Genomic DNA, 23,956 nt, shown 5'->3' with positions numbered 1-23,956 from the left:
TAATTGAAAATAGACAGTCAGTCTGATCAATCAGAGGACAAGGGCAGATTAGCAGATTAGAATCTGTTAAGAGCATTTTGTCTTCTCATATTATTACTAGAACAGGCAGTCCTGCTTTATGCTGAGAAATTTTACTTTTATGCTTAAGTTGACAAAAACAGTGAAAAATAATCACATCCCTATCTAACAGACATGCAATTGAAGCAAGATGCAATTTTATTGGTTAAAGAACAAATATCTTTTCTGTTATGCTAAATTGTTTTCTTTGTGGAGTGGCTGAAATTTTATTAGCAAAATAACCACGTTGTTGGCACAGGCATCAGCTCACTAGGGGCATATGTCGCTATCACTCTGTTGCCAGAAAAATAAGTGTATACAATTCTTAAGACAAATGCTTTTTCTCCAAAATCTCTGATAGTTCAGTGCTCAGAAAAGCTTTGTTCTACTTCGTCACTTGATGAATTAGACTAAATTTTTAGAACCATTAAGAAGAGCGCTTTTATGTAAAGAAGAGGAATTCCTTACATTTCAGAATAAGAAATCTCTTATTCTGAATCCTCCTCCTGTTGTCCCAGAATGAGTTCTTTCACCTGGTGTGCAGAAGACAGTTTGGCTCTGGTTATCCACTGAAATACAAAAGAAAGCATCTTTTAAGTCCAAACCAGTCAAATGAGTATTTGTCCACAGTTATTTAGTTTATTGCTATTCCCTCTGACCCTCTTGTTCCTCTGAGGTCTGCATCATTAGTAAACAGATTCGAACCTCCTGTGCCTTTCTTTTGAGATATATAGAGCTTTCCAATGCGATCATTTAACTTGCATAGTAAATCTTATTCCTCATTGGACATGAACATTCTAGTGAGTTCAGTTTCGTATCTACTGTCCACTCTGTGAGTTTGTAAGAATGTCCATCAAGCTCTTTTTCCCACTGCTGCAACAATTGGTGCTGTAACTTAGCAGACCCTTGCAGGTAGGTTTTACTGAATGTATGGCTCTGCTATTGATCAAAATCTACTGTTTCATTCCCTGGTTTTACTGGAAGTAGAGGATTTGATGGGGATTCCCTGATATTTACCCCAGCTCCCCTCTTCCATTGTAAAAAGTTCTCCAACATCATAATACTTATATCTTCTAAGTGATCCTTCCTGCCTACAAATAGCACATTGATTCAGGCCAAAAGTAGAGATGAGAATGGGGGTGAGTAGGGGCCTCTCAGATCCCAAACCCTCTGCCTATTCTATTTCTTTCACCTTTGTGATACTACTCTCTTTTCTTCCACAGTAAAAAGGTACTCAATATAGCCTAAATATCCCCTCAGTTAGGGTTATCACTCGGCATGACAGTTTCCAAAAGCTGATACATCCTTCAAGATTCTTTTGGTACAAACCAGCAGATCACTTCAAATTCAACAAATTCGAAGTAATAAAAATGACACGTGCAGAAACTGGCAGACTCTTTGCCCTCATTGCTTGTTTTAAAGACACCTATGTTACTGGTTGATTATATCCCTGAGTATGGGCTACAACAGGACAAAAAAATCCTTTCTTCCCATATGCTCTTTACTTTGATCCATATTCTCTTTATGCATCCTCACTCCAATGTTACATGAGGTGAAAAGGAGAGAAGTAACATTCACACATCTTCCAGCTCATCCCCTCTGCAACATACAATCTGCTTTTTTCTCCTTCTTAGTAAATGACATCAGCATATCTCCTCCCAACATAGACTTTTTCCGAATACCTGGATCTCTACACAATGTCATAAAAGCATCAATTTAACCAAACCTCACCCTGTTTACCAAGTCAGCAACAAAACAGTATTGACTCCAAGAAAATATAGAACTGTAACAATCTGTTTTCTCCATTCACCAATTTAAAAGGTGGCCACTACTGATTACATATTTATTTGTTTTATCTTTAGTCATAGGATCTTCCCCAACTTCTTCTAGTTTTTGAAAATACAACTCAGAGGGCTACAGGGAAGAATTGTGGACTGATTTGGCAATACTTTACCCAATTCCTTTATCCTTAAGTCCAGACCAAATATTTCATTACACTCTGCTCCAGCTCCTTTTCAGCAGAGAGATGAGAGGCACCCTCTCCCATCATACAGTTTTGTGTGTAACAATTCCACAACCTAGGCATTTATTATTTTCCAATTCTGATCCCTTGTATTTACTTACATATTGCTCAGACTCCCTGTAGGTAAAGGTAGTAAGGCCCCTCCCCTCTTCGTATGTTGTTATTGTTGTGTACAATCACAGCCACTGTGACAAGTTCATCTGATTTGATTTACACAGAACTTGGAGTCTTCCTGTACCAATCCCCATGATGAGTTACAATCAAATGAAATTTGATACCCTCCAGCCCAGGAATTCACCCCATTTTGCTCTTGCACCCTGGAGTCTCTCACTGCCTTGACACTGGAGAGGATTTGAAGGGGTAGCCAGTCAAACTGATCAGAGTCCTATCTGATCCAATCCTGCTTTGCTGGGGGTGGCAGGATGATCCAGGACACATCCAAGTTACCAAGACTGTTGTTCCAAAATGGATTCTTTCACCTGGTATGCAAGAGGTTTATCTGCACACAGAGTCAAGGTATTTATTTATGTTTCTATGCAGAGGGGGATGTTGGGTTGCAAATTCACGAAGCCAGCAGGCAGACTATCGAAACTTACTGTTTTTACATTTTAGCAAACAAAGACATTAATGTTTATTGGATACAGGTTCTTTTTTTAATTAGTATTCTTTCTTCTTTTGCTTAAGTCATTCGCATGTGTAGGGATCGAAATTCAGCTTCCAACAGTGAGGAACTGACAAGCTTAAACATCAGGCCTTAGTCAACAGAGGTTCAAAGAAATCCTATCGCCTAAGAAACCAAAGTTCCCTCATAAGACCTGTTGATATTCAACCATACTGATTAGCTGTCTCTGGCTCAAAGATAGAGATGGATTTTAAGATGAATGTTATCAATTCATGCTGAAAACCTTTTTCTTCTTCCCCCCATGTAAACTTCTGTTATAGAAAATATTAACTAACTGTGCAACTTTATAATCCCTTAATTAACATATATTACCATAATCCATCCTCCTTATTAACGTATTCTGGCCCCAAGACCTTTAAATTGCATGTTGCATGTTCAGTAAACATTTCAGTTTTTACCTCCATTTCTGGGATCGGTAGTCTTGACTTCACACCCTTGCTTCTTATACTGTCTAGTCTGCATGCTCAGTCTTTCTCTTCTTTTCTGTCCTGGGGCTCCTTGAGTCAGTGGTCCATGAGTCAGGGGTCACAATCTCCCCCTGCCAGAATATCCTTTGCACAGTCAGAGCTGAACTCAACACCATTAGTGAGTTGACTTTGTTAGTTACTTCCTTATCTTGGGAGTTCTGGCTATTGCACTTGTGGCCCATAAATTCTGCATTCTTTGTGTTCACACTCGGGGGTATTATCCTACTCCACAAGCTATGCCAACCTCCCCCAAGGTCTGAGATCACTGAAACATGACAAGATCTAAAGCTTAACAAAGGCATTCTACTGAGAAGTATTTAATCTTCCTAACACCTGGACATCCCTCTCATTGATGCCGAAGGGGTTTTTTTGAATTTTCAATTTTCATATTTTGTAGATTTTAGGAACACAGTAAATGTAATGCTGTAGATTTTAGTGAATTAATATTCAGTGGCTTGTAGCATAAAGTCCTTCTATCTCTCCCCCTGCTCCAGAACAGGCAGCTAAGATCTGCCAGCTATTTAGTCTCTCTCTCAAGGTACCTGATTAAAGCATATCAGAAGAGAACATAAACATGGAGCAGTGTGACCCGAAGCCCTGGAGAGCGTCCAAAGAACTTTTGTGTGCTGAAGAAGAGGAGGTGGATGAAGACAGAGGGTCCCAACAACCCCAGCCCCAGTTCAACAAGAGTGGGAACTGGGAGGGGACAGAAGTAGAACTGGACATGTAGACAGTAGTGATTGGATAAGTTATATTATAAAAGCTATAGAACTTAAAGCTTGCATGCGCGTGTGTCTATGTATTCCTGGATGAGCGGGGTTGCTCATTAAAGTGCCTGCCCATTATCTTATCTTGTACAAAACTTGGCTCAGAGTCTTTTTTACATACTTTTACGGCAACACCATGAAAACAAGCTCTCAAGGAGACTGAATTCACTTTTATTGGTAGCAAAATGTCCCATCATCAGGATCACTCCAGTCAGTGTAATGCTGCAGTTTGTCTTCCAGTGTCTAACCAGCGTGCTTCTATGAATATCAAGTCTTTGGGCCAGGTTGTAGAAGGACTGCAGCTAGCCACCAGCAAGTTAATTGTAAGTTTGCAGAACAATCTCAGCCTTTTGTAATGGCAGTTCTGAGAAAGTGCCATGTAAGCACTGTGGCTTGAAATGAAAGTACCTGATTGGTTCCTGAATATGCACTAGCAAAGTGCCATGTTTCTACGTAATGCTGGCTTCCTCTCAATTAGTCCCCCCAGGTCCCTTTCCGCCTGGCTGCTCTCCAGCCACTCTGTGCCCAGTCTGTGTCATATGTTAGCCTATATGAGTATTAGAGGCTACAAATGTGCATTAATATTATTCCACAATATATTATTCCACATTAAAAAGTGGTCATGGGTGCCAATGCTTATTTTGTGCCATGTGCTCAGCACACATGCAGACAACTAAACAGGCTAGCACATGAGAGATCAGGGTTTTCTTCTGAATATAGGAACTTTTGTTATACTGAAGCTGTGAACTAGTTCTCTGTAATGCTTATTTCAAAGTCTACTGGAAGAATAGCTTAAAAACACTTGATGAATGAAGAGTGTAGGTTTCCGGGTTTCTGCCTGGACACTTGCATGTTAAGCAAAGGGAAGTACTATGGCAAACTGCCCCAACAGGCTGCATTGTTACAGATTTACTCATTGTAATTCCACAGTGACTGACACTTACTGAACAGCTACACCATCAGACTCAAGCCTGGTAGTCACCTTCTGTGAAACATATTTCACATTAGCTGCGTGGATTTGTACCAGCACTGCAGCTGGAGTGAATGTTGAATGCTGCAAGTTGAATGCAGCTGTGGGCCCCAAGCCCCCACCTGTTTCTGACAGTGAGGTTGGCAATCATGTGGAGAGATTGATGATTTCCTGGAAAAACTAAAACTGGGGTCAGTGAATAAGTCATGTTTTGGTCAAATAATACTGTTGACTTAAAAATAACCTGACTTGGTGACCCTGAGAGCTGTAACTTTCCTAAAGCTTCCTTCTTTAGTGTTGCTGTTATTTTTGTAGAGTTTTATAGCAGAAACTAATCACTAATGAAATGAGAGAGGAATTTAAACCAATAATAGTATTTTACTGTCAGATGTAAAACACTCAGCTACCAGGTAACAATATACCAAAGGGAATAAAACTTTTTTGTAATTAGCACAGCCTTGAGCTTGTTTCATGCAGCAGGATGTATCTGCTGTACAATATTTCTATATTGAAGGGTGAAACAACTGAAATTTCTCTTGCAGGTCCTAAACCACAAGATGTTACAAGGTGGACCCATGAGATACACTGGTTTGGCAGCTGTGTCAGTTTTGATTACCTGCAGCTGTTAAAAAAATCCTTGACTTGTCTTCCAGGTCCTTCACACTCTACATCATAGGAAAACAAATATTTGCACTGTTCTAACAACATATTTTTCTGTCAATAAACTCTTGTGTCTTGACAAGGTGATGAGAGGTAACTTCCAGGTAACCTGCATCAAATTTTTGTGGTGCTGAAAGAGTAAGGTTTTTCTTGCGTTAATTGCCATTTTTTTAAATTTAAAGAGTATCTTGAGAAGTGAAGGGAAAGTGCTGTTCTAGCTTTGTGGCTTTTTCTACCTTCTTGTCTCCTCATTGTTTGCTACCTTTACTTTTTAGCAGTCTTGCTTCATCCACAAAGAAATGTTTGTGGATCAGAAAGTGATTTCTTGGTTTGTTTTGTTTCATTAGTTGTTTTCCTTGTGTCTTGTACCTCAGGTTAATTCAAAGGTCTCCACAGAGAGGGTGTTGCAAACTGTTGCTACCTACCAAACAACTAATCATTACATGATGCACCTATTCTCTCCCAGCACCGGGTAAGAAGGAAGGGAAGCTCCCAACACTCAGTCCTTAGCACTGATACTCTTTTTTTTTTGTTCTTTTGTTTTGTTTTTCTGGACAGATTTTTACCTGAAGGATTAAATCTTTGTGTCTCTGTAAAGAGATTTAGGAAGGGATACTAACATAGACTTTTGGATCTTGAGCAGAGAAGATAAATGGTAAGCTGTTTCTAAGGAGTTTGATTTATTTTAAGGAATATCCTTATAGGTAATATATACCCTTATACGTAGTATCTTTTTGAATATCATGCATGATATTTCTAACAGGGTCTCAAACAAATTAATTTTCTGGATAAAATTATTTTTTCCTTGATTTTGTTGTGGTTGTCAGCACCAGAAGAGTTAATGGTAAATGGATGTCTGATGTCTACATTCAATGGGATAGTTATAATTAGATTAACGATGCATTTTGTTCCCCTATTCCAAAGGACTTCAGTTCAGAAAACCATTCACTGTAGTAGAATCTGAACAAATACACAAATTGAAGGTGTACAGAAATCACCTGAATATGTTCAGATATTCAGAGGACTTCATTCTAGGTGCCCCAAGGTGAATTACCAACTGTTCACTGTTAATCACCCACTGATGGACAGATGTGATATGTTGGGAAGAAGCACAGGAGTGCAAGAGAAGAGGTTGGGCCTTGGAACCTCAAGTGGTTCTGCATTTTCTCTCATCAACTAAATTTGCCCCTTGATACCGTTTTTCTTTTTCCTCCTCAGAACTCACTGTTTTCAGACAGTGATCTTAGGCCATGTCTTATAAATCTTCACAGACTGAAATATTGTTGTTCCTTTGGAAAGTGGTGAGGTTTCCACAGCTAAGAAACAAGACGGTGAAGAAGAGGTGACTGTTGAGCAGTTAGGTGAAGTACTACAATACTTGCAAGAGGCAAAGGTGAACTCATAAAGTAAATGAAATTTATCCTCTTCCATCTATCCCAAAAAATCTAATGAATCATGTTTATATGTTTTTCAATAACTTGAGCTGACATCTTCCACTTCTACTGTTTTCTGCTCTGCTTGCAGGTTGAACATGCTAGTTTAATAATTATGACATGCTTATTCTAGTTTGATGACACTGAGATTCTAAGAACAGTGCAACTTCTTAACAGCTCAGAGAAAACAAACAAACTTCATGAGGGATTCAAAGATAGCAAGTTTATGCCATCCATTTTTCTGACATCCTAGTGTCCAGGTATTTAATTTCCAGTGTTAATCTATTAGATGCAAAGCTCTCCATTATCTAGCGGAAATTGGGACACATGTTGTTTTGTTGAGTAGGTTCAAGCTGAGTTACAGAGGTGCCAAAGTCTGTTTAATGAATGTGTTTGTAGTCTAGCTTCATGAACAAATGGCAACTCCAAATGGGGCAACTGTGGTTTTCTTCCTTAGTCTGCTATTGGCCTGGTGTGTGACCTTGGAAAATTACTTACTCTCAATTTCTTGCTTTTGTTTTCTGTTCCCAAAGCACTTGAGGATACATATTTTTTACACAAGAGACAGTGGGGTTTGTTTTGATAAGGATTTTGTGATATCTTATATCAAAGAGAGCAGTTGTTTGAAAACCAGGTTGTTCACTGTTATAATAGTAGCTTTTATAATCTGATTTACTTTTTGTTTATTGTACAGTTAAAACCACCAAACACAACATAATTACATTATTGACCTTTATAGAATTAAAAAGAATTCCTCTTGCATGTACAGCTCATTATGCTTGGAGATATATTTTCTTACCTCCTAGATTTTTTAGTGTTTTTTGTTAGCAGAGTACTAGTTTCTGCAGTGTCACCAAATGTGGCAGATAGCAGAGAAGTGTGATTCCATTGGGCATGTAGGGGATAAGAGAATCCTATAGTGTAATATATAGTATGTAAGATATTGATAGCATTCCACTTTAAGCCCCAAACAAAATTTTAATTCAACACTACCTTTAAGAGAACCTTATTTAGCAACAGAAGTGTTTAGGCTGAAAAGCCTTCTGCTGAAGCATCTTGTCTCTTTTGATGGAGGAAAATAGGATGAGCTGCTAAAAAGTAGAATCAGAGTATTCTGAGTTGGAAGGGACTCACAAGGATTGTTGAAGTACAGCTTCTGGCTGATATCTGTTGTGCATGACATGGTGAGTGCATAATTGAACTCCTTTAGTGTTCTGAGAGCACAGGAGCAAGTAAAAAAAACATTACTTGCAAAATCCTTTGCAAGTGAAAGGAGTTTGCATTCCTTCCTGACTACATATCTAGAGAGCTTTTCTCCCTCTTTAATGAGAGGTCTGAAGAAGAGGCAGAACTTTCATTCTGCTTTTTGCTTTAGACAATCTTGAGTTCTGATGTGTGCTGTTTTACAAAATACTGTCAGCTAAATGCAAGTCCCAAGTCACTTTTTTAGGCAGAATTACAAACTGTTAATGATCCATCTCTTAGCAGTACAGTTGGAACAGGAGCTGGGAGATAGCTGCATAACTGTGCTCTCCCACTCAAACAGATGGGTGTGCTGCAGAGCCAGACTGCAGAATCCACATGGCAGGAGGGATCAGTCGTAGAAGAAAACCTCAATAACTGATAGCTCTTTTCCAGGTACTATATTCTGTATCATATTGTAAACTAACATGTTAACAGAACTTACCCAATAAGTAAAGTTGTAGAGAGAAAGCTGTGCATCACCAATACAATTTCTGTTTTTCAAAGTCTGTTCTACCATCCTTATGTAGGAAATAGGATTAAAAGATGGTCATGGACACATTGATGTCTTCTAAGAGAGAGTAAGGTAGGTGTAAGAAGTTAATTTACACTGCAGTAGAAAGCTTAACGCAATAATTGAGAGTAAATATGATGTATTAGGTAAAGGATTTAGTCTTGAGAGTCTGAATTCAACTGGCTAGAGCCTTTTAATATAATGCGTAGTGCCTCATGGCAACCTAATCAATACAATGGAAACAAAATAAGGTGCTTAGTAGGAGTCTGTATTTGTAAGGGCATGAGTGGAGACCATGTAAGATCCTTTCAAGCTGTCAGTTGTTTTGGTTCTATCTGTAATCCCTCTGTATCTTACCACTACCCACTGCCCCATCCAAGAAATAAATACCCCAGATCTATGTATTTTTCTATGAAAATATGCCCCTCAACTTACCTGAAAGTTTTAACTTTTGCCATATTCTCAATCATGGCAGTGGCAGCTGCACTTTCTCCCACTGGACTGCTATAGTTGTCTGTGCCAGGGCCACCAGTGTCCTGCATTATGGGAACATTGATTACCCTGAACATACTGCTAGACCAATGTGCTTCAAAGGGCCAAAAGGCCTCACAGGCTTTTGTGTTATGAGGAGCATGGTGTAGTGACACTTTGAGGACTGTTCTGGGCTAGTAATCACAGAGTCAACACTCTTTTCTGTCCTTGTTGTGCATCAATGCTGACTAGGTCGGTTATCTTAGGTGATCAGTCTGTTCTAAGTATGGAATTGTCTCACTGGCTGGTAATGTGTTGACCCTGTAAACCATACAATCAAAATTCGTTCAGTTCTATGCTGTTCCAAAATTTAGTCCATTTTAGACTATATCAGTCCAGAAGCATAGTTGTCTTCTTTTCTGTTCTCTATGAGAGGTCTCCAAATAAAGCTATTGATAGATAACTGTGAGCCTCTGGGCTTGCTGGTTAGGAACTTGGTTCATGCATTTATTTGTTTTAATATGTGTGATTTTTTTATTATGCCATTTGATTTGACATATTGACCATAAAACTGAAGCTGCTGACTTATTATTTCTAATCATTATATTTCTAAGGCAGGGCCATTAGCTGTTCTTAATGGGCTTGTGTTCAGCAATGCAGCAAATTAAGCTGATGTTGTTGCGTTGTCCATGTTGCGTTGTAAATTGTGGGATACAAGGTTGCATTCTTGCAACCAACTCTATTCACAATCTTCTTCAGCATGATGCTCCAAAGAGCCACAGCAGACCTCGATGAAGAAAACGGCATCTACATCCGATATCGTACTGATGGAGGCCTATTCAACCTAAGGCGACTGAAGGCCCACACCAAGACCCTGAATCACCTTGTCCGTGAGCTGCTTTTTGCTGATGCTGCTGCTCTGGTTGCTCACACAGAAGCAGCTCTGCAGCACTTAACATCCTGCTTTGCAGAGGCTGCTGAGCTTTTTGGGCTGGAAGTCAGCCTGAAGAAGACGGAAGTTCTGTACCAAACTGCAACTCAAAAAGTCTTCCATTATCCTCACATCACCATAGGCAATTCAGAGCTTAAGTCAGTCCAGCAGTTCACCTATCTGGGAAGTATCATTTCCTCAGACGGTAAGATCGACAAAGAGATAGACAACAGGCTAGCAAAGGCATACAGAGCCTTCGGAAAACTGCATAAAAGAGTCTGGTGCAATAAAGACCTCAAGAAAAATACAAAGATCAGTGTCTACAGAGCCATTGTACTGTCTACTCTTTTATATGGGTCTGAATCCTGGGTCATCTACCGCCACCACCTGCGGCTTCTCGAACGCTTCCATCAGCACTGCCTCCGTTCAATCCTAAACATCCACTGGTCTGATTACGTGACTAATGTGTCTGTTCTTGAACAGGCAGGGGTCAGCAGTATCGAGGCCATGCTGATGAGAACGCAGCTGCGCTGGGCAGGGCACGTCTCCAGGATGGAGGATCACCGCCTTCCGAAGATTGTGCTCTATGGTGAACTCGCCACTGGCTGCCGCAAGAGAGGAGCCCCGAAGAAGAGATACAAGGACTCCCTGAAACAACACCTCAGCCTTGGCCATATTGACTGCCACCAATGGTCCACTCTGGCCTCCAATCAGGATTCATGGAGACACACCATTCACGACGCTGCTGCTTCCTTTGAGAATGCACGGAGAGTCAATCTTGAGGAGAAAAGACAACGCAGAAAGAACCGTTCCTTGCCAACGTCACCTAGGGAGACGTTCCGCTGTGCCTTTTGTGACCGGACCTGCCCATCCCGTATCGGCCTTTTTAGCCACCAGCACGCTTGCAGCAAGCGTGGGTAGTGCCCTTCTCAAATCTTCGTTCGTGAAGCCTAGCCATGATGATGATGATGATGATGAATTATTGTTTTTATATTGCTGCAGCAACACTATCAGACATTCATACTAAATTTGGCACAAGCTGTACTGCTTTTAACAATCAAATCTAATCTTCTCTTTAGACAAATCAGACTTGTTTTATTAGTTAAACCAAAGGAAGGGATGTACAATGATCCAGCATATTTCATCTGATGAGAAAAACTTTTTTCAAATGTCTCAGACTCTTGAATTCCAAGATTTATTTTGAAAAGCATGCCATGGGAAGCACACAAAAAATTAGATCCACAAAAATATATATATTTTTACATGATTTTTCATGTTGGAAGGTCAAATCCTTGTTTGCCTAGCAGGCTTTTGTCTTACCTCTTATATTAGGTAGAAAGAAGACAGAATTGCCATTAGTGGCTTGTTTAGTACAGTATTATATAAAGGAGCAATGGTGAACAATTCTGAAATACAGAATCATCCTTAAGAACTGTTTCTTAAGGCTTTGTAGTTAGAAGGTCCTTCATCCCATTGCATCTCATGTCTGACAAGTAAATTATTTCCAGAGGTGGTTTTGTTGAGGTGTTTTCTTCCTTCAACAATAATAGATAAAAGGGACTGCTATTACTTATGTTCCACGTGGTCATCATTTTAGTTTTCATCAGGAACTAATGAACTGCTGGTGTATACTCTTTTCAGATCTGTAGGTGTGGGAGAATGTGTGGGTATGATAGCCGAGAAGACTGATACTCCATCTGCAAAATCTGACGTAGAAAAGGGATTTGAAATTTTAACCAAGTGGAAACTTGTTTACCCACAAAAAGACATTGCTTTACTTTTAGAACGTGTTAAATTTGATCATAAATTTAAATCTTCATATGACAGTTTTGTGCTATTCGGTGCTTCTTTTTACCTCCATCTTGCGGAAACAAAGCATGCTTCAGTTCTTTTTCTCTGCCTAGAGCAACTACAGCTTAAATGAGAATTTATCTTTATATTCAAAGTTTATTCCTGAAGATCTTTTCTGTGTGCATGCTAGTGTTTCAACTCAAAAGTAGACAGTAGGGTAACAGTAGGGGTTGTTTTAGTTTTCCAGGATACTGAGGTCTGGATCAGTGAGCTGATTCCTTGTATTCCTCATAAATGTCCCCCTTCCTCAGTCGATTTCATTACACATTCACTCAAAAAAAGATGTGGAGTTGAACCAATTCACTTCTATGCATTGCTGCCTGCACTTTGGAATCTGTTCCAGCAAACTCTTATCTTTTAATGGTCCTATGAACAGTAGTACAGCAGCGCACCATCTCCACTTTAGACTCATCATCATAGCTAGGCTTCGCAAACCAGGATTTGGGAAGGGCTCTACCCACATGTCCGTTGTACCTGCACAGTGGATTTTGTAGGTGAGGCTCAGTGTGCGCAGAACTGACCCCACCCTTCAACTCCTAAGGTTCATCTGCCACAGCCAAGCAAGCTTGGACAGTGACAGTGAAGTCCTCAGGACTAGAATCTACAGCACCCGGTATTCCCAGGAGGTGTCCCATCCAAGTAATAACCAGGCCTGACCCTGCTCAGCTTCCGATAGTTGACAGGATCGGGTGTAGACTAATTCATTTGATAATGTCTTAGAAACCAAAACATTATGAAGTCTTAAGCAGACAGGAAGCATAAGGTTTGACATAATGTTTCCTGCATTTTTTCAGTGAAGGTGTTCTGTGACATCTGCCTGATAGTGGAATAAACCATGAAATTAATCCAACAATCCTAATGACAAAGGGATGTGAAAAATCAGATGCAAGCATATAAAGTTACCCCTTATTCTTTAGCAGCCCTATGTTGGAATTTCTTTTGTGGAAGGCACAGTTACGGTATGGAGTATGCAGTTTCACAGCCTAGATAGAGTATCTCTGCCACACAGTCGAAATATGTGTCACTATATAGAAAGACTGCTGTCAACAGTTATGTTTTATGTGTCTAACCTACCATAGGTGACATTTGTTCTGTGAAGTTTTGCAGGATATTATGTCATTAGGCTTAAGGGGTTTTGGATGGGTAACTGTGTATTAGAAATTAAGGGCTATATTCTGCCTCCATGTATGTGTCTCCTGAAAAACTGATGATTACATCAAAGACACAAGCTTTGAATGAAATCTATAGGAAATAAAGGAGACCTGTTGTCTCTCTGTAGGCCAGAATAGCTACATACTGTGTCTGCATAACTCTGTAGATGTAATCTGCTTCACTAAATTACAGTGGAATAGTACAGTTTGCATGGGGCCTACACAATTTTGGAAGCACCCTTACATTTTATTATATTCAGAAGATTTATCAATATGTTTATAATAAAGTACACCTCAATTAACTAGTTAGAGAGGTCTGGATGGATTTCTAAAAGTTACCTTTGAAAAGTTGTTGAAATATATCAATATGACCATTTTACTGCTACAAGCTTAATTTAACTGCTTCTGTTCAATACAATGATCAAAAATGTTTGAATCTGAATGTATGCTTACACTGCAAGTTAGGTCTTTATTTTTACATATTTAGGGCATTGAAAGCTTTGTCTGTTGTTTTGACTACCTTCTTTTCTTTTAGTAATTAGTGGAAAATACAGCACAAATGTCCGTATTTGTTTTACAATAAGGACGTTGGAGCTGAAAGAAACTGTATAATGATGATGCTTAGCAGAATTAGGATCCTGATTTTCTGGCAGTAACAGATTTCCATTGTAATTATAAGTGGTGTATTCAGTGTTTGAAGTTTCTCCTGTATTTTATCATGTTCCTTTATAGTGACCATGTCCTCTAAATTTATATATCACTTATACCAAACCACACTTTTCATTCCAGTTTAAGCAGGGGTATTAAAGAACGAATCACAGAATAAGTAGGTCGTTTTTTTTTAATTCCCATGTATGCCACATCAATCTGGCTCTGGCCTAAATGGAGCTAAGGCGAAGAAGAATTGCATGATAGGTTCTGGTCTTACAGGGTGTATAACTTGTAATATGTTATCCTGTCCTTTAAACAGGAAGTCCACAAGAAAAATAATCCTATAATTGCATGTACTCCCACAGAAATGCAATAACCTAGTAATTGAACCTGTCTGAACATGATGATATAAAAGGCAGCAAATGTAGGTGGTTTACACTATCTTTGTATATTTGCCTGATTTTTTTCCGTAGTTGAAGCTAGGGTTAGAAACTCAAGAGAGACAAAACAGGGTATAGCCAGCAGCCTTTGCTTTAGTGCCTGCTGTCAGCCTCCTGAATTGCTCTTTTGCTGACAATTAAATCAAAGCCTGATGCAGTTCTTATATGACTGAAGAAGAGGAGAAAATAAAAAAAAGCACAAAGCAAATGAAAAGGGTGTTTTGAAAGGAAGACAGGAATAGAAGGGATTTAAATTCCTCATATAGAAAGAGCAATAGAGGGAAGCATTTTGGAATCTTTGTCTGATTTTACAGCATCACTAAGATGTGTGTTTTCAACGTAAGAAGCAGCATGGGATAAACTGCCTAGTGATTGCCATCCACGTGTCTATAATCATGACATCTGCAGATGTACCTCCAGTGTTTTGCACTTTGATACTCCCTAGGTATTTCTGGTGGCTCTTAAAGAAAAATCTGTAGTTGAAGTTTCACGTCTTGCTTGAACTGGAGTAGTGACCTTCAAGACAGTGACTACCTCAAAAGACTGCATTCTTAGAAACTTTCTTGTTTTGCTATCTTGGGTTCTCACTCATTTTTCTAAAGAAAATTTGGACTTCAGTCCCTGACATGCTAGGGTGGGGATTCAGTTTTCTGAGTTAGTCACCTGGGTGTCATTCTTTTCAGAGAACAGATGTATTATTATTTGGGAGTACTCTTGGGATTTGTGGTGATTGCTGGGTCAAAAATTCTGATGGCATATGTCTCTATAATAGCAGATATTATGTGTTATACAGCTGTGTATACTCAAATAATTTGTGAAAGGATCAAAACCATAAATATATGGAATGAATGAGTGGCAAAAGATAAAGAATAACAAGGTAGCAGTGCAATTTCATAACCACTTATATATGAAGCAATCAGAACAATGGAAACATCCTAAAGGGCAGTAGGTCTGAGGCTGTTTTGGCTTAATGCCAATTTAGGAATAAATTACAAGTGCTATAATTGTTTGAATTTAATCAGCATTCTCAGGATTGTTAAAGATTCTATCAAATTATAATGTATAAAATAAAATGTTAGAATGAATATAATAATGCTATGAAATAGAAGTGCTAAACATATAGTGGAAAAAAATCTCAGCATCTTTGTTTTTTGGATGTTGAAGAACATGCTTCTGGCAGGAAGTACAAGAGGGGAAGACATAAAAAAACCCTGGACTTGGAGATACTCAACAATATATCAAACACTATCATTTCTGTTATGTTGTGAGATAGGGTATGACATCTAGGTCATAGTCTGGATAAATGGGTGACAAGCCTGTTACTGATCCAAGTGCTTCCCATTTGGAAGACTGTACAGAAGTGAGAGGAAGGCTGTGGTAGGGTAGAAACCTCAGGTGCTAATCACCTTTGAAGACCAAGCAATATGTGAGGTTTTGGGAGGACGTTGTTGTTTTTCTACAGTTAAATACAATTAACTTGAATGTATGATGATGATTTTGTGTAAGATTCTCCAAATTATCTACAAAGATTGTATCTTGAAGCCTTCCTGGATTTTAAGTCAGTGTTTCAGCAGCAGAATATTAGTGCATAATAAAGGGCCAATATTCAGATTCTCAAACCAGGGGTGACCTGTTAAAAGAATAAGATAGAAGACTCAGATTAAGTGCAGGTAATGCAAATTGTACAAGGCTGTTTACCCCAGTGACTTCTCCACCAATTTGATGGTTTTCCTGCTTCTGATCTGATCTGTTTTCTCTCTTCAGTGATCTGGTTTTTGTTTTTTTGGTTAGTTGTTTCTTTCTTGGTGGTGATCTCAGGATGGTGGTGGGTTTTGTGTTGTTGTTAGTTTAGGTTTTGGGGAGGGGGCATTTTGTTTCGTTTGTTGGTTTGGTTTGGGATTTTTTGTTGTAGTTATTTTTCCTGCTGGTGTTTTTTTTTTTTTGTTTGTTTGATTTTTTGTTATAATTACTCTGAACCAGCTTCTGCTTCTGATGTCTTAAATGTCACATGAGTGTGCGAGTCTTACAAAATATTACCTGGAGGGAATAAGAGTCTTTCTGGTGTATGGGTTATATTCATTTGGTGAAATACTGGAGGTGCTGTGAATTCCTTCACTGCTGCAGTTACTGTAACCATCTGTTGCTTTGGATGTCTCTTTGATAAGACATTGCAGGTCAGACTATATGTTCCCCAGAATTTATACTTAGTTAAAATTTGCCCTGATTCAGATGCCTTTTAGCAGTTTCCACTAGAATTCTTCTGAGAAGCCATGGGATGAGGAATGGTGTAAAGAGGCCTTAAGGTTTCAAGGCCACCTAACAAGTCCCACATTCAAACTGTGCCAGCTATACAGTCAATTTTTCATAAAAGTCAGCAATTGGCTCTTAGAGCTAAACTGAGCAGTGCCAGGCTGTGGGGAATGACTCTAGTGCAAGGCAGAGTCCTTCAAATGGGCCTTCCAGAGATTGTCAGCTGTGTTCTGCAAGCTGTGGCTCACCATCACCAACACTATCTTTCAACAGAAAGACAGCTTGAAGACAACCTGGATGCATCATTGATCCAAGCACTGGCACCTCATTGACTATGTCTTAGTGCAACAGAGAAATGTCAGCGATGTCCGTCATACCTGAGTGATGCCTAGTGCAGAATGTCCAACAGACCACAGCCTGGTGTGTTGCAAACTTTGCCTCCACTTCAAGCCCAAATCTAAGAGAGGTGGCATTCCAAGGAGGAGGCTCCAAGTTAACCATCTTCAAACAGCTACAGTGAGAGACAGCTTCCAGGTAAACCCTCAAACTAGACTTAAAGATAATCCCATAGATCCTTCTCCTGAAGCACTTTGGCAATATATTAAAAATTGCATCCTGCAGTCCTCTGAGGAATCCTGAGGGTTCTCCTCCAAGACAAACAAAGACTGGTTTGATGAAAATAATCAAGAGATCCAGCAATTGTTGAAGAAGAGAACTGCTCACCAAGCACACCTTGTTCAGCCATCTTGCCACGTAAGAAAAGCTACCTATGGTCTTGTATGCAGTAAGCTCCAACAGAAACTTCGAGACATCCAGAACAAAGGGTGGCTCAACCTTGCAAGAAAGACCCAACTATGCACAGATTTGGGTGACCAAAGAGGATTCTGTGAGGCCCTGAAAGCAGTGTACGGACCCACACACCAGGTTCAAAGCCTCTTACTCAGTGCAGATGGTCAACTGCTTCTAACAGATAAAACCTCCATCCTGAACCGATGGTCTGAGCACTTTCAGACTCTCTTCAGTGCCAACTGTGTAGTCCATGCCTCAGTAATTCAGCACATTACACAACAACCGGTGAAAACTGAATTGGATGCAGCCCCTACTATGGGAGAGACACTTAGGGCCATACAGCAGGTGAAAACTGGCAAGGCAGCTGGGGTTGATGGAATTCCACTTGAAATCTGGAAGCATGGAGGTCAAGTGCTCCATGCTAAATTTCATGAGTTTGTTGTGCGTTGCTGGGAACAAGGAGAACTACTATCATCATCACCCTGTACAAGAAGAAAGGAGAAAAATCAGACTGCTGAAATCACCAAGGTATTACTTTGCTCTCCATTGCTAGTAAAATCCTTGCAAGAATACTTCTGAACAGATTAGTACCTGCTATTGCAGAAGAACTTCTACATGAAAGACAATGTGGTTTCAGAGCCAACAGGAGCACCACAGGGGTGGTATTTGTTCTCAGACAACTGCAAGTGAAGTGCAGGGAACAGAACAAAGGTCTCTATGTAACCTTCATTGACCTCACCAAAGCTTTTGCCACTGTGAGCAGAAAAGGCCTGTGGCAGACCTTGGAACATTTAGGATGTCCCCCCAAGTTCCTCAAAATGATCATCCTGCTACATGAGGATCAGCCTGGACAAGTCAGATATGGCGATGCACTCTCTGAGCCCTTTCCAATAACAAGTGGTGTGAAACAAGGTTGCGTTCTTGCACCAACTCTATTCACAATCTTTTTCAGCATGATGCTCCAAAGAGCCACAGCAGACCTCGATGAAGAAAACGGCATCTACATCCGATATCGTACTGATGGAAGCCTATTCAACCTAAGGTGACTGAAGGCCCACACCAAGACCCTGAATCACCTTGTCCGTGAGCTGCTTTTTGCTCATGATGCCACCGTCATTGCTCACACAGAAGCAGCTCTGCAGTGCTTGACATCCTGCTTTGCAGACGCTGATGAGTTTTTGGGCTGGAAGTCAGCTTGAAGAAGACAGAAGTTCTCTATCAACCTGCACCTCAGGAAGTCTTTCATCATCCCCACATCACCATAGGCAATTCAGAGCTTAAGTCAATTCAGCAGTTCACCTATTTGGGAATTATCATTTCTTCAGACGGTAAGATTGACAGAGACAGACAACAGGCTAGCAAAGGCATACAGAGTCTTTGGAAAACTGCATAAAAGAGTCTGGTGCAATAAAGACCTGAAGAAAAGTACAAAGATCAGTGTCTACAGAGTCGTTGTACTGTCTACTCTTTTATATGGGTCTGAATCATGGGTCATCTACCGCCACCACCTGTGATTCCTCGAGCATTTCCATCAGCGCTGCTTCCATTCAATCCTGCATATTCACTGGACTGATTATGTGACTAATGTGTCTGTTCTTCAACAGGCAGGGGTCACCAGTATGAAGGCCATGCTGCTGAGAACACAGCTGCACTGGGTAGAGCACACCTCCAGGATGGAGGATCACCCACTGCCTTCCGAAGATTGTGCTCTATGGTGAACTCGCCACCAGCTGCCGCAAGAGAGAATCCCCGAAGAAGAGATACAAGGACTCCCTGAAACAATACCTCAGCCTTGGCTATATTGACTGCCACCAATGGTCCACTCTGTCCTCCAATTGGGATTCATGGAGATACACCATTCATGATGATGCAGCTTTGTTTGAACGCATGCAGAGTCAGTCTTGAGAATAAAAGACAACACAGGAAGAACTGTTTCTTGCCAGTATTGCCAAAGGAGACTTTCCACTGTGCCTTTTATGACTGGACTTTCCTATCCTGTATCAGCATTTTTAGACAACAGCACACTTGCAGCAAGCATGGGTAGTGCGCTTGCCAAGTCCTCATTCGTGAAGCCCAGCCATGATGAGGACCACTGACATGAACTGATTAGCATTTTTTTCTACAGATGTGAGTGAACTTAGTTTTAGGGTTTTATATGGGAATTGTTTGCATGATTTGATAGTGTATGAGTGAGTAAGAAATCACATTTTAACACTCTCAGTGTCTACTCAGTTGTATGAGTGCTTTTAAAAGCCAGAATACAGATTAAGGAATTAAGCTGAACACAAAAAAGAGATTTTTGAAGATCACCCACAGTTCAATTTCACCATCCTTTGTATACTGATTTTAAAGGAATGAAGGATAACAGTTCTCTGTTGCATCAAATTCTGTAATGTGCATACTGTGTCCACTATCCACTCTTGTGGTGAGGCCTCTGTCCACAGAGACTAAGAGATTTGCACAGAAACAGGGGCACAGAGATGGTTCTATTGCTACTCATACTTCAGAAAATAAGCTGACCCACCCAATTCACCAGTATGGTCAGCTGTATGTATACAAGAGCTGTGATTATGACAGCAGCTGGGGAAACAAGGCACATGGAAGTCATAAAGGCTTTGCTTTAGTGGTGTTGGAAGGATGTAGCAGGTCACAGAGGCTTGATAACTGAAAGCAGAGGCTGCTTGAGTACTCAGAGAGAATGTGGTTTAGTGACTATTCTTGCATGTATGATTGCCAAAACTCAGACCTGTCAAAGCCGGTGAACCAGGGAGATAACTGGAAGAACCTGGACGTGTAATAAAAAAAGAGGATTCAAAAGAGGACTGTCAGAACTGCATGCTGCACTGTGATCTGTCAATCTGTCAAACTTCAACCTCAGTAAGTGCTTGAGCTAAAGGGAGTTCCCCATCTGCTTTAAAGGTTTGGGAGGTCTGAAATTATCATGGTGAACACTGATTCACTTAAGTGGTAGTGGTTAAATAACCACTCCCATGGGGTTTTATTCCATCTGTCTCACCCTCTGCCTTCCACACAGACTTTTCCTTATGTTGTCTTTCTCCCTGTTTCTGTGTGGCCAAACATGGGATCAAAGGAGTTGATTGAGATGAAAATTTGGTGGTTTGTTGAATTATTGTGGTTTACATCTGAGTCTCATACAGCTCCCTGCAAGGGGATATATTAATGCATGGGCCAGGTATCATAAGGGAAATGGCAAGAAGGTAGGAACTGGAAAGGTGAGTAGGAGAAGCAGGACTGAGTTTTCATGAAAAAAACATAGTCATACATACCCCCTGCATGACTATCAGCTATCGGTCTGTAAAGGAATCAAGACCTTAAGTTCCTGTATGACAGGAGAGTAGAGGCTGACCTTCAGTGTACTCTAAGTCATATATTTTTTGCAGTTTCTTTATTCTAGTTCTGAGATATACCTATTCAGTTCAGTTTAAACAGTAAGTCTGTGTTCCTGACTACATTGCCATGAATGCTGTAACAATATAAACTTCTAGTGAAGAAGTGCCAGCGTACTTTGAGTAATCTTCATGGTGATCAGTACACTTTTGCAGAACTGTAGATGAGATGTAGTTGGATTTAGTACTTGTAGAAGGCACTAGAATGATACTGGGTAAGAGGTCATTTCTCTGTTAAAACACAGATGTTTATTCCCCATTTTCAAATATATGCTTTAATTGCCTGAAAACCCAGCACTTACTAATATTTGAGCAGTTATACCTGATTCTGCTGCTGTCAAGCAGCTTCATCATAGAAATTACCTCTGTTTGCATCAGCTTCTAATTGTTTTGTACAACCAGTTTTCCTGAAAGAGGGGCTTCTTTTTGTAGTCTGTAAAGAAGGGAACTTTGATGAAAGAAAAAATTAAATGGCTGTAAATAAAGCACTGGGATACAAAAATGCAATAGTTCTCCCAGATATTGCCTAACATGTCCATGGAAAATATGATGATTATATGTTATTGTGGTTATTAATGTAATGTAATCCCAGTAGCTTTAGCGAAAAGGAAATTAGCTCTTAGTCAGTATCACTGCTGAAAGAATGAGGAATAGAGAGTTAGATTTTGGAAAGAAAAATATAAACATCAGCTGATGCAAAGTGGGTTTTCATACAGTGTCCTCCTGGATAGACAGTTCACTGTATATTTGATGCTGGAGAAGTCATATTTCCTCACTTTCTGGTTTAATAAAACAAGAATTATACCAGCTACCTTCTCAGCAGATCTCTGAAGATTGTGTATTGCTTATTAGAGTGCTGTGATGTCATGATGATGAAAGTGTGTCATGTAGCATTCTTGTTACCTGTTATCTAAGAGAAAAGGTATGACAAAATTATATAATGTCCTTTTAACTCAGTAGTGACTCACATATGATGGTGATCACAGTGTGCATTTTGTTGTGGATGTTTTATTTAATAGAATCTACATGGATAGCACTGGTTTATTATTTCCAGATGTTGGTATACTTAATATTTAGACTGAATTGCTGTCCCTGTATGTGCATGAGGCTGGGGATGGTATTGATCAGTGTGATGCTGATGCCACAGATGAAAGTCTGGTTCTCTCTTCCGAGATCGTCTCCAAATCTGTGATTACCATTCTCAGTCATGGCTCTGCCAGCAAGGAAATTCATCTAGCTGTATGATTCATACTATAGAATAGTCCATCAAGAAAAGCTATTGGTTACTGTCACAAATCTTCAGAAACACATTGCTATGAGAAGAAAGAAAAGAAACTGAATGATTGGAAGGAGTGTTACTTCTTTGAACTGCCCATATCAGAAGAGTCATACATTAATTCAGAACAGCATGCAGAACACTGTCTCTAGATACCATTAGGCCAAATACTATGAATGACAACATCATTCTCTACGCCTCATTGTATGGTTAGGCCCTGCCATAGAAGATCAGAAGACAGTTTCTATGACTTTTGACACAAATATAAGTCTGAGAAGTTCTGCTGATATTGACAGTAAACTGCAAAGTATCTGTTAGCAATAGTCAAATTTAATTTTATGTGGAATGAGGATGGCTGCTACTGGACCACAGATTTCAAGGAGTTGTGATCTAGTCTAACCCATAGCACAATATCATTCACAGTCTTTCAACTCTGAAGTCCCTCAGCACCTACTGAGATAACGAAACTGGGAACATTTCTGATTCATGTCTTTGTCTTCCAGTACAAAGTTTTAATTGGCAGTATGTGATTTGGGATACAATGACAAACCGCTTGTCATTGGTTTGATTCAAACACAGTACACCAACATGCTGTAAGTCTAATGGTGAATGAGTTCTTGACATGGATTAGTGATTCAGTCCTAAACAGAGGAGTGGCCATCCTGCCATTAACTCCCACCACTTTATTGCCTAAGCAGTAAAGATGCTCTTACAGCACAAAGGCTTTTGGCTAGAGCTTTCCCAATAGTGTCAGCCTCTGAAGGATCCAAAACTGAAGTGTCTGTGTTTAAGCTCTTCCGAAAATCAGGTGAGCATGTTCTTTGTCTCCTGTGAGTAAAGTGAAAGCTTCTTTATTCTGGGGAAGTAATGGTGGTGCTGTATGTAACTGTTCATAAAAGTCTAAATTCTTGTTTATTTCTTTGTTCGTTTCTGTTAGCTTTGGAGTGAAGACAAGGCTTAATTAGACAGCAAACATCTTCAAGAAGCAGAATTGAAAAAGGATTTCAGAGATTATGTTTGAGTATTGCATAGAGAATAGTTTAAAATATAGTTTGTTTTGTTTTTCTTGGAAAAGGTTTTACAGCGTTGGGTACTGTGCTTTAAAATGTCTCTATTGAAGATGAGTGCTATTAGGTGTTCAGTTTATTTTTTGAATAAAAATTTCTTGCATGTTTTGTGAATATTTGCAGGTGAGGAAGGCAGTCAAAGTAGCCACATAAGAACACTAAGTGTATTAAAGTGTGAAAAAAAGTAATTTCCTGAGCTGTAAAACTCTGGTGTTAACCTCCTTATTACTGCAAACTGGGACAGTGGCTCCATGCCATCTCCAAGTGCGTCAGTCACAAGCTCAGTCTGCAGCAGTAGTTGCCTATTCTCTGCAAGGCTTTTAAATAAACAGCTGTCTGTCTTTTAGTATTTGAGAGCTGGAGGTTATGGGTCTTAGTACCAAACAATCTGCAGAGCAAAGTTGACTGTTGAAAAGTACCTTCATTTCCTGCCAACACTTGTTCCAAGGCTAATCTTCTTTAAAGTCTTCTTTCTGTGACCTTTGTCAGGTTTCAGGATCTCTAGATTTGATCATTCAGGATCTCTGTCTTTGAACATTACTCAGCGAGTGTGTCAGATAATGCCAGTAATCTCCCTGGAGTTGATACTCGAACTGCTCGTATTTTGCTGGCACAGAAGGAATGATTGTTTATAAAGTCATGATTGGAGTATCCATCATGCCATCAGCAAAAGTTAAAACAAGCACTCCTCTGCTGGTTTTGTGTAACTGCCCTTTGCTGACAACTTGGCTGGAAGCTAAGCTTTCTAATATTTGGGGAAGGATTATTTATGGCTCTTCCATCCTATTGTGAGAGCATGCAGTGTAGCACACCAGTTTTCTTCTTATTTAGGTAGATGTCACTTTCTTGTTATGATT

The 23,956-nt window shown here is 39.8% G+C and overlaps 1 protein-coding gene across 2 annotated transcripts in view; it reads left to right on the top strand.

The window, feature by feature from the left end:
• MOB3B (MOB kinase activator 3B) overlaps positions 1–23,956 on the top strand; it is an 82,165-nt gene that overhangs the window by 9,830 nt on the left and 48,379 nt on the right. Inside the window, exon 1 of one of the 2 annotated variants that reach the window (XM_071581036.1) lies at positions 22,790–22,840. The exons of the other annotated variant lie outside the window; for it this stretch is intronic. The gene's annotated coding sequence lies outside the window, so the exon portion shown is untranslated. Of the gene's footprint in view, positions 1–22,789; positions 22,841–23,956 lie in introns of those variants that run through there. 2 annotated transcript variants of the gene reach the window in all.

The sequence above is a fragment of the Pithys albifrons genome, chromosome Z, assembly GCF_047495875.1.
Source record: "Pithys albifrons albifrons isolate INPA30051 chromosome Z, PitAlb_v1, whole genome shotgun sequence".
NCBI lineage: Eukaryota > Metazoa > Chordata > Aves > Passeriformes > Thamnophilidae > Pithys > Pithys albifrons.
This window is presented reverse-complemented; position numbering and strand designations above follow the sequence as displayed.